The following is an 11,447-nucleotide window of genomic DNA, read 5'->3' as shown; positions in this document are numbered from 1 at the left end:
GTTTTGATCTACTTTTACTGTGGGCAAACATTTTAAAATGGGTTGTCTGAACACTATATGGCACAAATGTAGCACTGTACTGGAAAAACGATTATTTGTGCCGATGTTTCATTTTATTTGTGTGTATGTTCCTCAACACTGGTGTATCTACCACTTCTGTTCTGAGCAGCCAAACAGCGGAGGTTGGCATTGGCTATTAATTCCCTGTACACCTTATAGTATTATGAAATTACAATGCAAGTTTCTCCCTCTATGGAGCTATACATTTAAAAAATATAAATATATATATGTCTGAAAATGTATGATGTTGAAAATGTACTACACGGCAAGGATTCTACTCTTGAATCTTTCCTGGAAATAGGCCTACCCATGAGAACGTTTTGAAATACCTACCACTTCTCTCCGAAAGGACCCTCTCCCATTCTTCACGAGTCAATGTAACACGCCATTATTTGGAGTGCCTGAATTTGGAGTGGTATGCCTGAATTTGGAGTGGTATGCCTGAATTTGGAGTGGTATGCCTGCATTTGGAGTGGTATGCCTGAATTTGGAGTGGTATGCCTGCATTTGGAGTGCTATGCCTGAATCCAAAATGTGCCTCATCTGAAAGAACACATTTCAGTGTATCCTCTTATTTCGACATCAACCTCTCCAGTTACATGCTGCTCATGTCATTACATTTTGTCATAGAGCTTCATATTTCCTCATCTGATAAACCTTTACCACAACTTTCTGGTGTGGGTTGCACCAATATGGATTAACTCTTAAACTGGGTTAAATCAAGGTTGATCTATTCATCTTGTTGCACCAAATGTTAAAGCTAGTTTTAAATTAATCCTAGTTAAATTAAATCCTTCCTCTAATCTAAGTTTAGTTTTCACTTTAAACCTAGATATATTCTAAGCCTGTTGCTCAATGAATTAAAAATAATATATCAACTTAGATTGGAGATTAATTCTAAACAGCCACTTGAGGTGTTTAACCTGCTAAAATGGCAGCATATCTACTGTGGAAAGTTCCTCAGAGAATAATTAAAGACAGGTTTAATCCTGTTGAGTTTTATGATAATTAACTCATTATTAGTAGGCTATTTACATGCCCATTTGTACAACAATTGAATTGGAGTTCATGATATGCCCAGACTTGGTACGAATGATGATTTTATGCAACATGCTGTAACGGGCCTGATAACGGTAAGATTGTAGTGAAGTAGCACTAACATTAGTTTTGACATGCATTATACACAGTAAATTTGAAAGTGTTAAATCAACACTTTAAGTGTTAAATTTAACACTGTCGGCGAGTACATATGGTCCCACTCTACACAGAGTACAAAGTACACTGATCAAAGTGTTACATTTCTAGTGTTGATTTAACACTGAGGAGTGCAAAAAGTTAACACTCTACTATACTGGCCGGTGTTGATAAACATTTAACATTAAGAGGTAATCAACACTTTGAGTGTTATAGTGACACTCGCTAGTGTTGATCTACGATGACTCCTATTAGAGTAAAAATGTGTTAATGTATTTACTCTTCCCCTAAGTAAATGGAAATTATATTTTGTAAAAGCACTTGAAATTTCACAATAAATTCAAGCAAAGCTGTTTCAACATTCAAATATGTTTATGACCAAACCATAAGTCTCAGCCCTGGGTTAAACTGTCATAAAGTGACAGTAGAATGTAGTCAAAAGAATCCCATGCTCCATTTGACATGAGAAAATCAATAGGTTTGTTGGAAAATGCTGACGTTTACATTAAAAACAAATATGTTTCTCACAACCTAACCATAAGTATCAACTCTGGTTTAAACTGTTATCAAGTGACAGTAGGGGGCAATGTAGTCCAAAACAAATCCCTTGCTCCATATGACATGAGCAAATTCGTGGTACATGATGTCATTTACATGAAATACCACGCATGGTGGACTTTGCTTCAAAACAACTTTAAATGCATGCAAATGATCATCAAAACATAAAGTTTCAAGAGTTGACCCAACCAAAAAAAACATTTTCCTCTTTCTGAACAATAGCCTTCATTTTGTAAAATACTGGCATTTCGATGACTACTTCACCATATATGACCATTGATTTCTATCTGGAAACAAACACTTAAAAAGCCTATGATGTCCAGCAATTAAGTGCTTCAGATAGATTGTCATGCCCTCTTAGTATAGGAGAAAACACAATATTTACCATTTGTAGTAGTAACAGAAGCAGCTGCCAGTATTTATCATCTTTCTGTACCAGATAACCAAATATCAATGGCAAATTACAGAGCAGACACCAAGACTGAATAGCATTTAGACCCAAGTCATTGCTCCCATCATCCAATTTGAGTGCAGGTGGATGATTCCTCCTCTCTGTGTAGCCATAGTTAAATGAACGAACTCTACCTTACACATCTTCAGCAGTCACGAAGTTGGCTTGTATATACTGTAACACAAGTTTTGACCTTAAATGGTGTACCTCCTAAAATATAATGCATTATATCAACATAAAAATGGTCTGTAATATTGAAGTACTGCAGAGATGTCAGGACCCGGTTACGAACCTGAGTCTCCGGAGTGAGAAACAGTCACTTAACCAACTGAGCCACGAATAGCCAGCAGAACCCAGAAGATGAGGCAGACACAGCAGTACTTAAGACGGTGTATTTAATAAAGTAAAAAGGAGAAGTCCTTAAATACAAAAATGGCAAATCCAAAAGGTGGTAGGAACAGCACAAAAAAGCCTCAAGAGATACTCAAAAACAAAAACAGAATTCCACAAGAGCATCCACCGGAATCGACAAGAATACACAGAACACTAGGGCTGGGTGCTAACATACAAACACAGAGCACAGAACTGAGGGAAACTAAGGGTTTAAATACAATCAGGGGAAACGAGGCACAGGTGCAAATAATAATGGGGAACAAGGGAAAAACATAAGGTCAAAAAGCACAATGGGGGCATCTAGTGACCAAAACCCGGAACAACCCTGGCCAAATCCTGACAGAATCCCCCTAGGAACGGCTCCTGACATTCCTACCAGCTCTCTCAGGGTGGAGGGCCCTGAACTGACGAATGAGGTCAGGGTCCAGGATGTCTTTGGCAGGAACCCAGGAGCGCTCCTCGGGACCGTAGCCTTCCCAGTCCACCAGATACTGCCAGGACCGCTGCACCCGGCGGGAATCCAGTATCCGATGGACGGTATAAGCCGGCTGGCCTCCAATGACACGAGGCGGAGGGGGAGGTCTGTCTGCCGGGACAAGGGGAGAAAAAACAACAGGTTTTAACAATGAAATGTGAAATGTGGGATTAATCTTAAGGGATCTGGGTAAGTGTAGGCGATAAGAAACTGGGTTAACTCTCCTGGCAACCTTGAAGGGACCGATGTATTTTTGGGAGAGCTTGCGAGACTCCACCCGTAGAGGTAAGTCTCTTGTGGAGAGCCAGACTCTCTGGCCGGGGCGCAGGGTAGGCCCGGGACGGCGACGTCTGTTGGCTTGTTGTTGGTACCTCTGTGAGGAACGCATAAGATTAAGACGGGTCTTCCTCCACATAAGCCGACAGCGTCTGACGAACTTCAAGGCTGAAGGCACTCTGACTTCTGCCTCCTGGTCCGGGAACAATGGAGGAGCATAGCCAAACTGACACTCGTGCGGGGACATACCAGTGGAGGAGGAGCGCAAGGTGTTGTGCGCGTATTCGGCCCAAACAATAAAGGATGACCATGTGGACGGGTTGTCACGAGTCATACATCGGAGGGTGGTTTCCAGCTCTTGATTCATCCTCTCTGTTTGGCCGTTGGACTCCGGATGGTACCCTGAAGATAGACTGGCAGAAGCCCCATGAGTTGGCAGAAGGCCTTCCAAAACCTTGAGGCGAACTGGGGACCTCTGTCAGAAACCATATCTTGAGGAATGCCGAAGACTCGGAACACATGATTAATTACCAACTCAGCCGTTTCCTTGGCAGAAGGTAACTTAGTCAGAGGGACGAACCTGGCCGCCTTTGAAAACCTGTCGATTATGACTAGGATAGTAGTATTGCCATGGGATGGAGGAAGTCCAGTAATAAAGTCCAATGAGATATGGGACCAGGGTCTGTGGGGAACAGGTAAAGGGTGAAGGAGTCCTTGAGGGCAGAGGTGAGAAGATTTGCCCTGGCAGCACACGGGACAGGCATTGACGAAAGTGGCAATGTCTTCTCTTATGGTAGGCCACCAGAACTTACGCTGGATGAACTCCAAGGTGCGACCTACGCCCGGATGACAGGTGAGGCGAGAGGAGTGCCCCACAGAAGGACCTGAGTCCTCACTGCCTTGGGGACAAACAACCGATTGGCAGGACCTCCTTTCGGGTCCGGTTCGCTAGCTTGAGCACGTCTCACGGTATCCTCAACTTGCCACGAGATCGGAGCCACAATCTTAGCAGCAGGAAGGACAGGCATGTCCGTGTCATCTCGAATGGCAGGAGCGTAGACTCGGGACAGGGCATCCGGTTTGAGATTCTTCGACCCGGGCCGATAGGTGAGGATAAACTGGAATCGATTGAAGAAAAGAGACCATCTAGCTTGTCTAGAGTTCAACCGCTTCGCCTGCTGGATATACTCCAGATTTTTGTGGTCCGTAAGCACTTGAAACGGGTGAGAAGCCCCCTCGAGCCAGTGTCTCCATTCCTTCAATGCCATCTTAACCGCTAGGAGTTCACGATCCCCCACATCGTAGTTCCTCTCAGTCGGGGTAAGCCGGTGTGAGAAGAAAGCGCACGGATGAAGCTTCTTGTCTTCACCCCTCTGAGACAGGACAGCTCCAACACCAACCTCTGATGCATCTACCTCCACCACAAATGGTTCATCTGTAGTCGGTAGTATCGGGATGGGAGCAGAGAGAACGCGCTGCTTGAGTCCTTGGAAGGCCGTCTCAGCTTCTCTTCCCCACAAAAACCTTGCATTGCCACCCTTGGTTAAAGCTGAGAGAGGGGCTGCCACCAAGCTGAAGTTCTTGATGAACTTGCGGTAAAAGTTTGTGAAGCCCAGGAAACGCTGAACTTCCTTAACGGAGTTGGGGGTGGGCCAATCCGCTACCGCCCCTACCTTCCTGGGGTCCATTTGGACTCGACCGGGTTCCACTACAAATCCCAGGAATTGTACTCGGGATGAATGGAATTCACATTTTTCCGGCTTAACGTACAGATGGCTGTCCAGGAGGCGTTTGAGTACTTGTCTGACATGCTTAGTGTGTTCTTGAAGGGAGCTCGAAAAGATGAGGATGTCATCCAAGTAAACGAACACAAATATGTTAAGCATATCCCTAAGCACATCGTTTATGAGCGCTTGGAACACCGCTGGGGCGTTGGTCAGGCCGAAGGGCATCACCAAGTATTCATAGTGACCAGTAGGCGTGTTGAAAGCGGTCTTCCACTCGTCACCAGGTCTGATCCGCACAAGATGGTATGCGTTCCGCAGGTCAAGCTTAGTGAAAACAACTGCTTCCTGGAGCAGCTCGAAGGCTGTGGCCATAAGGGGTAGCGGGTAACGGTTACGGACGGTTATGGCATTGAGTCCCCGGTAGTCGATGCAAGGACGTAATCCACCGTCTTTCTTGGCCACAAAGAAAAACCCTGCTCCCGCCGGGGAGGTGGATGGACGCATGAGGCCTGCTTCCAGAGCGTCCTTGATGTAGGTATCCATAGCAGCTCGTTCGGGTGGAGATAGGGAAAAGATCCGACCCCTGGGGGGCAAGTGCCCGGAAACAGGTCGATGGGGCAATCGTAAGGTCTATGGGGTGGTAGCATGGTGGCCCTCTGTTTGCTAAACACCAGTTTGAGGTCATGGTAACACTCGGGAACTCGGGTCAGGTCGATGGATTCTAAAGACTCGGGAGTAGAACTCGGGAATTCTGGAAAATACAAGTAGCTTGGCACGTAGGACCCCACTGCTTGATAGTGCCCACAGACCAGTCGATGTGAGGGTTATGGCTGTGAAGCCAGGGGTATCCAAGGACGAGAGGGAACTTGGAACAGGAGATCAAATGAAAGTTCATCAATTCCTGGTGTTGTGAAACTGAAAGTCACAAGGAGGTAGTGACATGAGTGACAAGTCCAGATCCCAAAGGGCTTCCATCCAATGTAGTGACCCTCATGGGTTCACTTAGAGGTTCAGAGGGAACGCCATTCTCCTTCGCCCAGACACCATTCATGAAGTTACCTGCGGCTCCAGAGTCTACCAAGGCTTGAAGGTGAAGCTTGTGGTTGTCCCAGGAGAGGGTGACTGGAATGAGCAGACGGGAGTTGGACGGATGGGAGGAGGTTATGTTTCCCGTTACAGTTCCCCCTGGTCTGTACGGGACAGAGCGTTTCCCTGGAGCCCGGGACACGTGGAACGGAAATGGCCCGGTTTGCCGCAATATAGACAGCGTCGCTCCTCATCCAGCGGTCTCTCTCAGCCTGGGAGATGCGTCCAATCTGCATGGGTTCCGATGGAGCCAGCGAGGATAAAGGTGGGGACTCGGAGCTGGGACTGATAGGGGCTAGAGGTCTACGGTTGAGTTCTCTCTCTCTCAGACGCTGGTCAATGCGTGAGGCCAACTTGATCAGGGACTCGAGATTGTCCGGTGGTTCCCGAGTGGCCAGATCATCTTGGATAGTGTCGGAAAGGCCTTTCAGAAAGCACACCGTGAGCGCCTCGTTGTTCCAGCCACTTGCTGCTGCCACCGTGCGGAACTGGATGGCATAGTCCGTCACGCTGCGCCAACCTTGGTGGAGAGTCAGGAGCTGTTTGGCTGAGTCAGAACCACTGCTTGGGCCTTGAAACACTCGTTTGAATTCCTCAGCAAAGGCAGAGTAGCTGGCACAGCAGGAACTATGGGCATCCCACACAGCAGTAGCCCAGGCCAGGGCTTTTTCCGACAGCAGGGTGATGATATAAGCGATCTTAGACCGGTCGGTGGGAAACGACGAGGGTTGTAGCTCAAAGGAGAGAGAACATTGGGTGAGAAACCCTTTACAAGCACTTGGATCACCTGAGAACCGTTGGGGAGGTGGAAGACGAGGTTCAGCCAGGGGGTTAACTGCCATGGGTACGTGAATCTGAGGTACTGGGACGGGAACTGTTGCCGGGGTAAGACGATCAGATATTTGCTTAATGGAAGTCAGCATCTCCGACAGAAGATGAGAATGTCTAGCCATTAAGGCCTCTTGCTGAACCAGGGCGGCTTCGTGGCGTTGGACAGTCTCCTGGTGGTGGGACAGCATGGCAAAAGGTCCTGGGAACTGGCTGCCTCTGGGTTCATTTTTGGCTCTGTGTTTCTGTCAGGACCCGGTTACGAACCTGGGTCTCCGGAGTGAGAAACAGTCACTTAACCAACTGAGCCACGAATAGTCAGCAGAACCCAGAAGATGAGGCAGACACAGCAGTACTTAAGACGGTGTATTTAATAAAGTAAAAAGGAGAAGTCCTTAAATACAAAAATGGCAAATCCAAAAGGTGGTAGGAACAGCACAAAAAGCCTCAAGAGATACTCAAAAACAAAAACAGAATTCCACAAGAGCATCCACCGGAATCGACAAGAATACACAGAACACTAGGGCTGGGTGCTAACATACAAACACAGAGCACAGAACTGAGGGAATCTAAGGGTTTAAATACAATCAAGGAAAACGAGGCACAGGTGCAAATAATAATGGGGAACAAGGGAAAAAACATAAGGTCAAAAAGCACAATGGGGGCATCTAGTGACCAAAACCCGGAACAACCCTGGCCAAATCCTGACAAGAGAGTTCAATAATCCAGCATGCTTCACACCGTACACATGAGGTAGTGTTACGTTTGACTGAATAGTTTGACAATTTTCTTAATTTTAGATCAGTAAATCTATGATGAACGGTTTTAAACTATGATTAGTGACATGTTGCACCAATATAAGAGGTATTTTGTGAGTTGAAACGGAGTAGCTGGACAATTTGACAAATGAGGCCACACAGTTGCTGTTCCTTGATAAAATATTAACAATGTAAGGCTAGAACTTCTCCAACTCCATCGTGAAATGTTATCAAGGGTTGGCTGATTTGAAATAAAATCTGTTATTTGCCAGAACTAGACAGAAACCTCATTCGTTAGCTAACGTTAGCTACTGTAGCTAGCTAGTTTAAAAACCAAGCTAGACAGTGTAACGTTCGTTGTTGGGAGAAAGAGAGGAGGACCAATGCACAGCGTGGTAAGTGTTCATAGCTTTTAATGATGTACTAGAACACTGAACAAAACAATAAATAACAAACTAACAGTCCCGTAAGATGAAAGACAAAAAACACTAAACAGGAAATAACTATCCACAACTCAAAAGTGAAACCAGGCTACCTAAGTATGGTTCTCAATCAGGGACAACAAATGACAGCTGCCTCTAAATGAGAACCATACCAGGCCAAACACAGAAATCCCAAATCATAGAAAAAAGAACATAGACAACCCACCCAACTCACGCCCTGACCATACTAAAACAAAGACATAACAAAAGAACTAAGGTCAGAACGTGACAGATAGCATCAAATATTATTTATTATTGTCATTACTTAACGTTATTTCTACGTTAGCCACCTGATCATGGCCCTTAAAAAAACGTCACCGTTTCTCAAATCGGATGAAAGCGTGCTGGGAAAAAAATAAGCCAAAAAGGATGCAATAGACCGGAACCGAAGGGTGGTCTCCGTCCAAGTGAATTGATCCTATCACCCATAAGATATCCGAGACTCATCCCCAGCAGTTTGCCCCTCTTCATAACCCCTATGATAACGATGGACAACTCGACCCAACAATATTTATTTAGCAAGCATAAATAGCTGGTAAAGATCAATGGCTATAATAATGCACGTCAAAACTAACGTTAATGCAACTTTACTACAATGTTACCACCATCACGCGTAACAAATCAAAATCAAATCAAATCAAATCAAATTTATTTATATAGCCCTTCGTACATCAGCTGATATCTCAAAGTGCTGTATAGAAACCCAGCCTAAAACCCCAAACAGCAAGCAATGCAGGTGTAGAAGCACGGTGGCTAGGAAAAACTCCCTAGAAAGGCCAAAACCTAGGAAGAAACCTAGAGAGGAACCAGGCTATGTAGGGTGGCCAGTCCTCTTCTGGCTGTGCCGGGTGGAGATTATAACAGAACATGGCCAAGATGTTCAAATGTTCATAAATGACCAGCATGGTCAAATAATAATAAGGCAGAACAGTTGAAACTGGAGCAGCAGCCCAGCCAGGTGGACTGGGGACAAAAAGGAGTCATCATGTCAGGTAGTCCTGGGGCATGGTCCTAGGGCTCAGGTCCTCCGAGAGAGAGAAAGAAAGAGAGAAGGAGAGAGTTAGAGAACGCACACTTAGATTCACACAGGACACCGAATAGGACAGAAGAAGTACTCCAGATATAACAAACTGACCCTAGCCCCCCAACACATAAACTACTGCAACTTCAACCACCAACTTACCATCCTGAGACAAGGCTGAGTATAGCCCACAAAGATCTCCGCCACGGCACAACCCAAGGGGGGGCGCCAACCCAGACAGGATGACCACATCAGTGAATCAACCCACTCAGGTGACACACCCCTTCCAGGGACGGCATGAGAGAGCCCCAGTAAGCCAGTGACTCAGCCCCTGTAATAGGGTTAGAGGCAGAGAATCCCAGTGGAAAGAGGGGAACCGGCCAGGCAGAGACAGCAAGGGCGGTTCGTTGCTCCAGAGCCTTTCCGTTCACCTTCCCACTCCTGGGCCAGACTACACTCAATCATATGACCCACTGAAGAGACGAGTCTTCAGTAAAGACTTAAAGGTTGAGACCGAGTTTGCGTCTCTGACATGCTTAGAAATTCTAGGGACAATTAGGACGCCTGCGTCTTGTGACCGTAGCGTACGTGTAGGTATGTACGGCAGGACCAAATCAGAGAGATAGGTAGGAGCAAGCCCATGTAATGCTTTGTAGGTTAGCAGTAAAACCTTGAAATCAGCCCTTGCTTTGACAGGAAGCCAGTGTAGAGAGGCTTGCACTGGAGGAATGTCATCAAATATTTTGGTTCTAGTCAGGATTCTAGCAGCCGTATTTAGCACTAACTGAAGTTTATTTAGTGCTTTATCCGGGTAGCCGGAAAGTAGAGCATTGCAGTAGTCTAACCTAGAAGTGACAAAAGCATGGATTAATTTTTCTGCATCATATTTGGACAGAAAGTTTCTATATCATACACCCCAATTTAGTTGTTGTACAAAATGGGCACGTAAATAGCCTACTAATATTGAGTTAATTATCATTAAACTCAACAGGATTCAACCTGTCTCTAATTATTCTCTGAGGAACTCTGTCGTTTTGGTCTCTCCACAGTAGATATGCTGCCATTTGGTGCAACAAGATTAATAGATAAACCTTGATTTAACCCAGTTTAAGAGTTGGTTGGTGCAACCCACCATTAATCATAGATTTACTGATCCAGATTTAAAATTAATTTGTGCAAACACATCTCTGATTAATTATAAACCTAGATTTACAAAACCTAGATTAGATCTAATCCTAGATTCGTTTAAATTGTGTTGGTGCAACCCACCCTCTGTCTCTAAGTGATACTATTCATTCCCAATATCTTGCGTGTCTGAGATTTGATTGAGCTGCACCACTGACACTTCCTCATAAGAACTCTTGGCTACATCCGGATGAAAATCAGAAGCAAGTTCTTTATCCTCAAAAGTCTGAACACTTTGCATATTTAGTTGGCAGTCTGAGCGTCTTCTATGAGCAGTTGACATTCCCTCATTTAAACGCTCCACAGGCAATATGTTTTGAACCTGAGCCTCGTTTACATTCTCTGATTGTACTATTTTGTTTAATCTCACCTTGTTGTCACTAGCAACAGAATGTATAAATGTGTCACAGTCATACAGGTATGACAGCCAATCATTGTTGCAGTCTTTGAAGCAGTTGGCTTCTTAACAAATCCCCTGCTAATAATCCATATTTGGCACTACCATTAGCGCAAGGCAAGAGGGCATGAAAGTTGTGTATGGAATGGCAATTCATTTCAACTTGGGTAAGCAACAACAAAAAAGTGTTACGGGTTTTGTTTTTCCAACGGATATTCACAACACAAAAAGAGTCAATTCATTTATTGTTTTGGAATTAATTTAACATGCAGGACTCAATGTAGGCATTACAAGAAAGACAGAGTAATAACCAGCAGGCTGTTTGACACAGCCCCCTGAAAACGGAACATATTTGGTTAGTAGAACCGCAACTGAGTATTTTCCACCCAAGTTTATTTGAGACAGGTAATAACGTGTTCTCTTTACCAGTATGTGGTCTAGCAATGACTAAAATATGAAATCACATTCATATGCTTTTGGGCCACATATTTGGCTGACGGCGACAACATAACATGCTAAAATGGTAGCTGTCCGTGGTGCTGATATGTGTCTCACT

The sequence above is a fragment of the Oncorhynchus masou genome, chromosome 30 (assembly GCF_036934945.1).
Source record: "Oncorhynchus masou masou isolate Uvic2021 chromosome 30, UVic_Omas_1.1, whole genome shotgun sequence".
In the NCBI taxonomy this organism is placed as follows: Eukaryota; Metazoa; Chordata; class Actinopteri; order Salmoniformes; family Salmonidae; genus Oncorhynchus; species Oncorhynchus masou.
The sequence above is the reverse complement of the archived record's forward strand: the minus strand, read 5'-3'. Positions refer to the sequence as shown.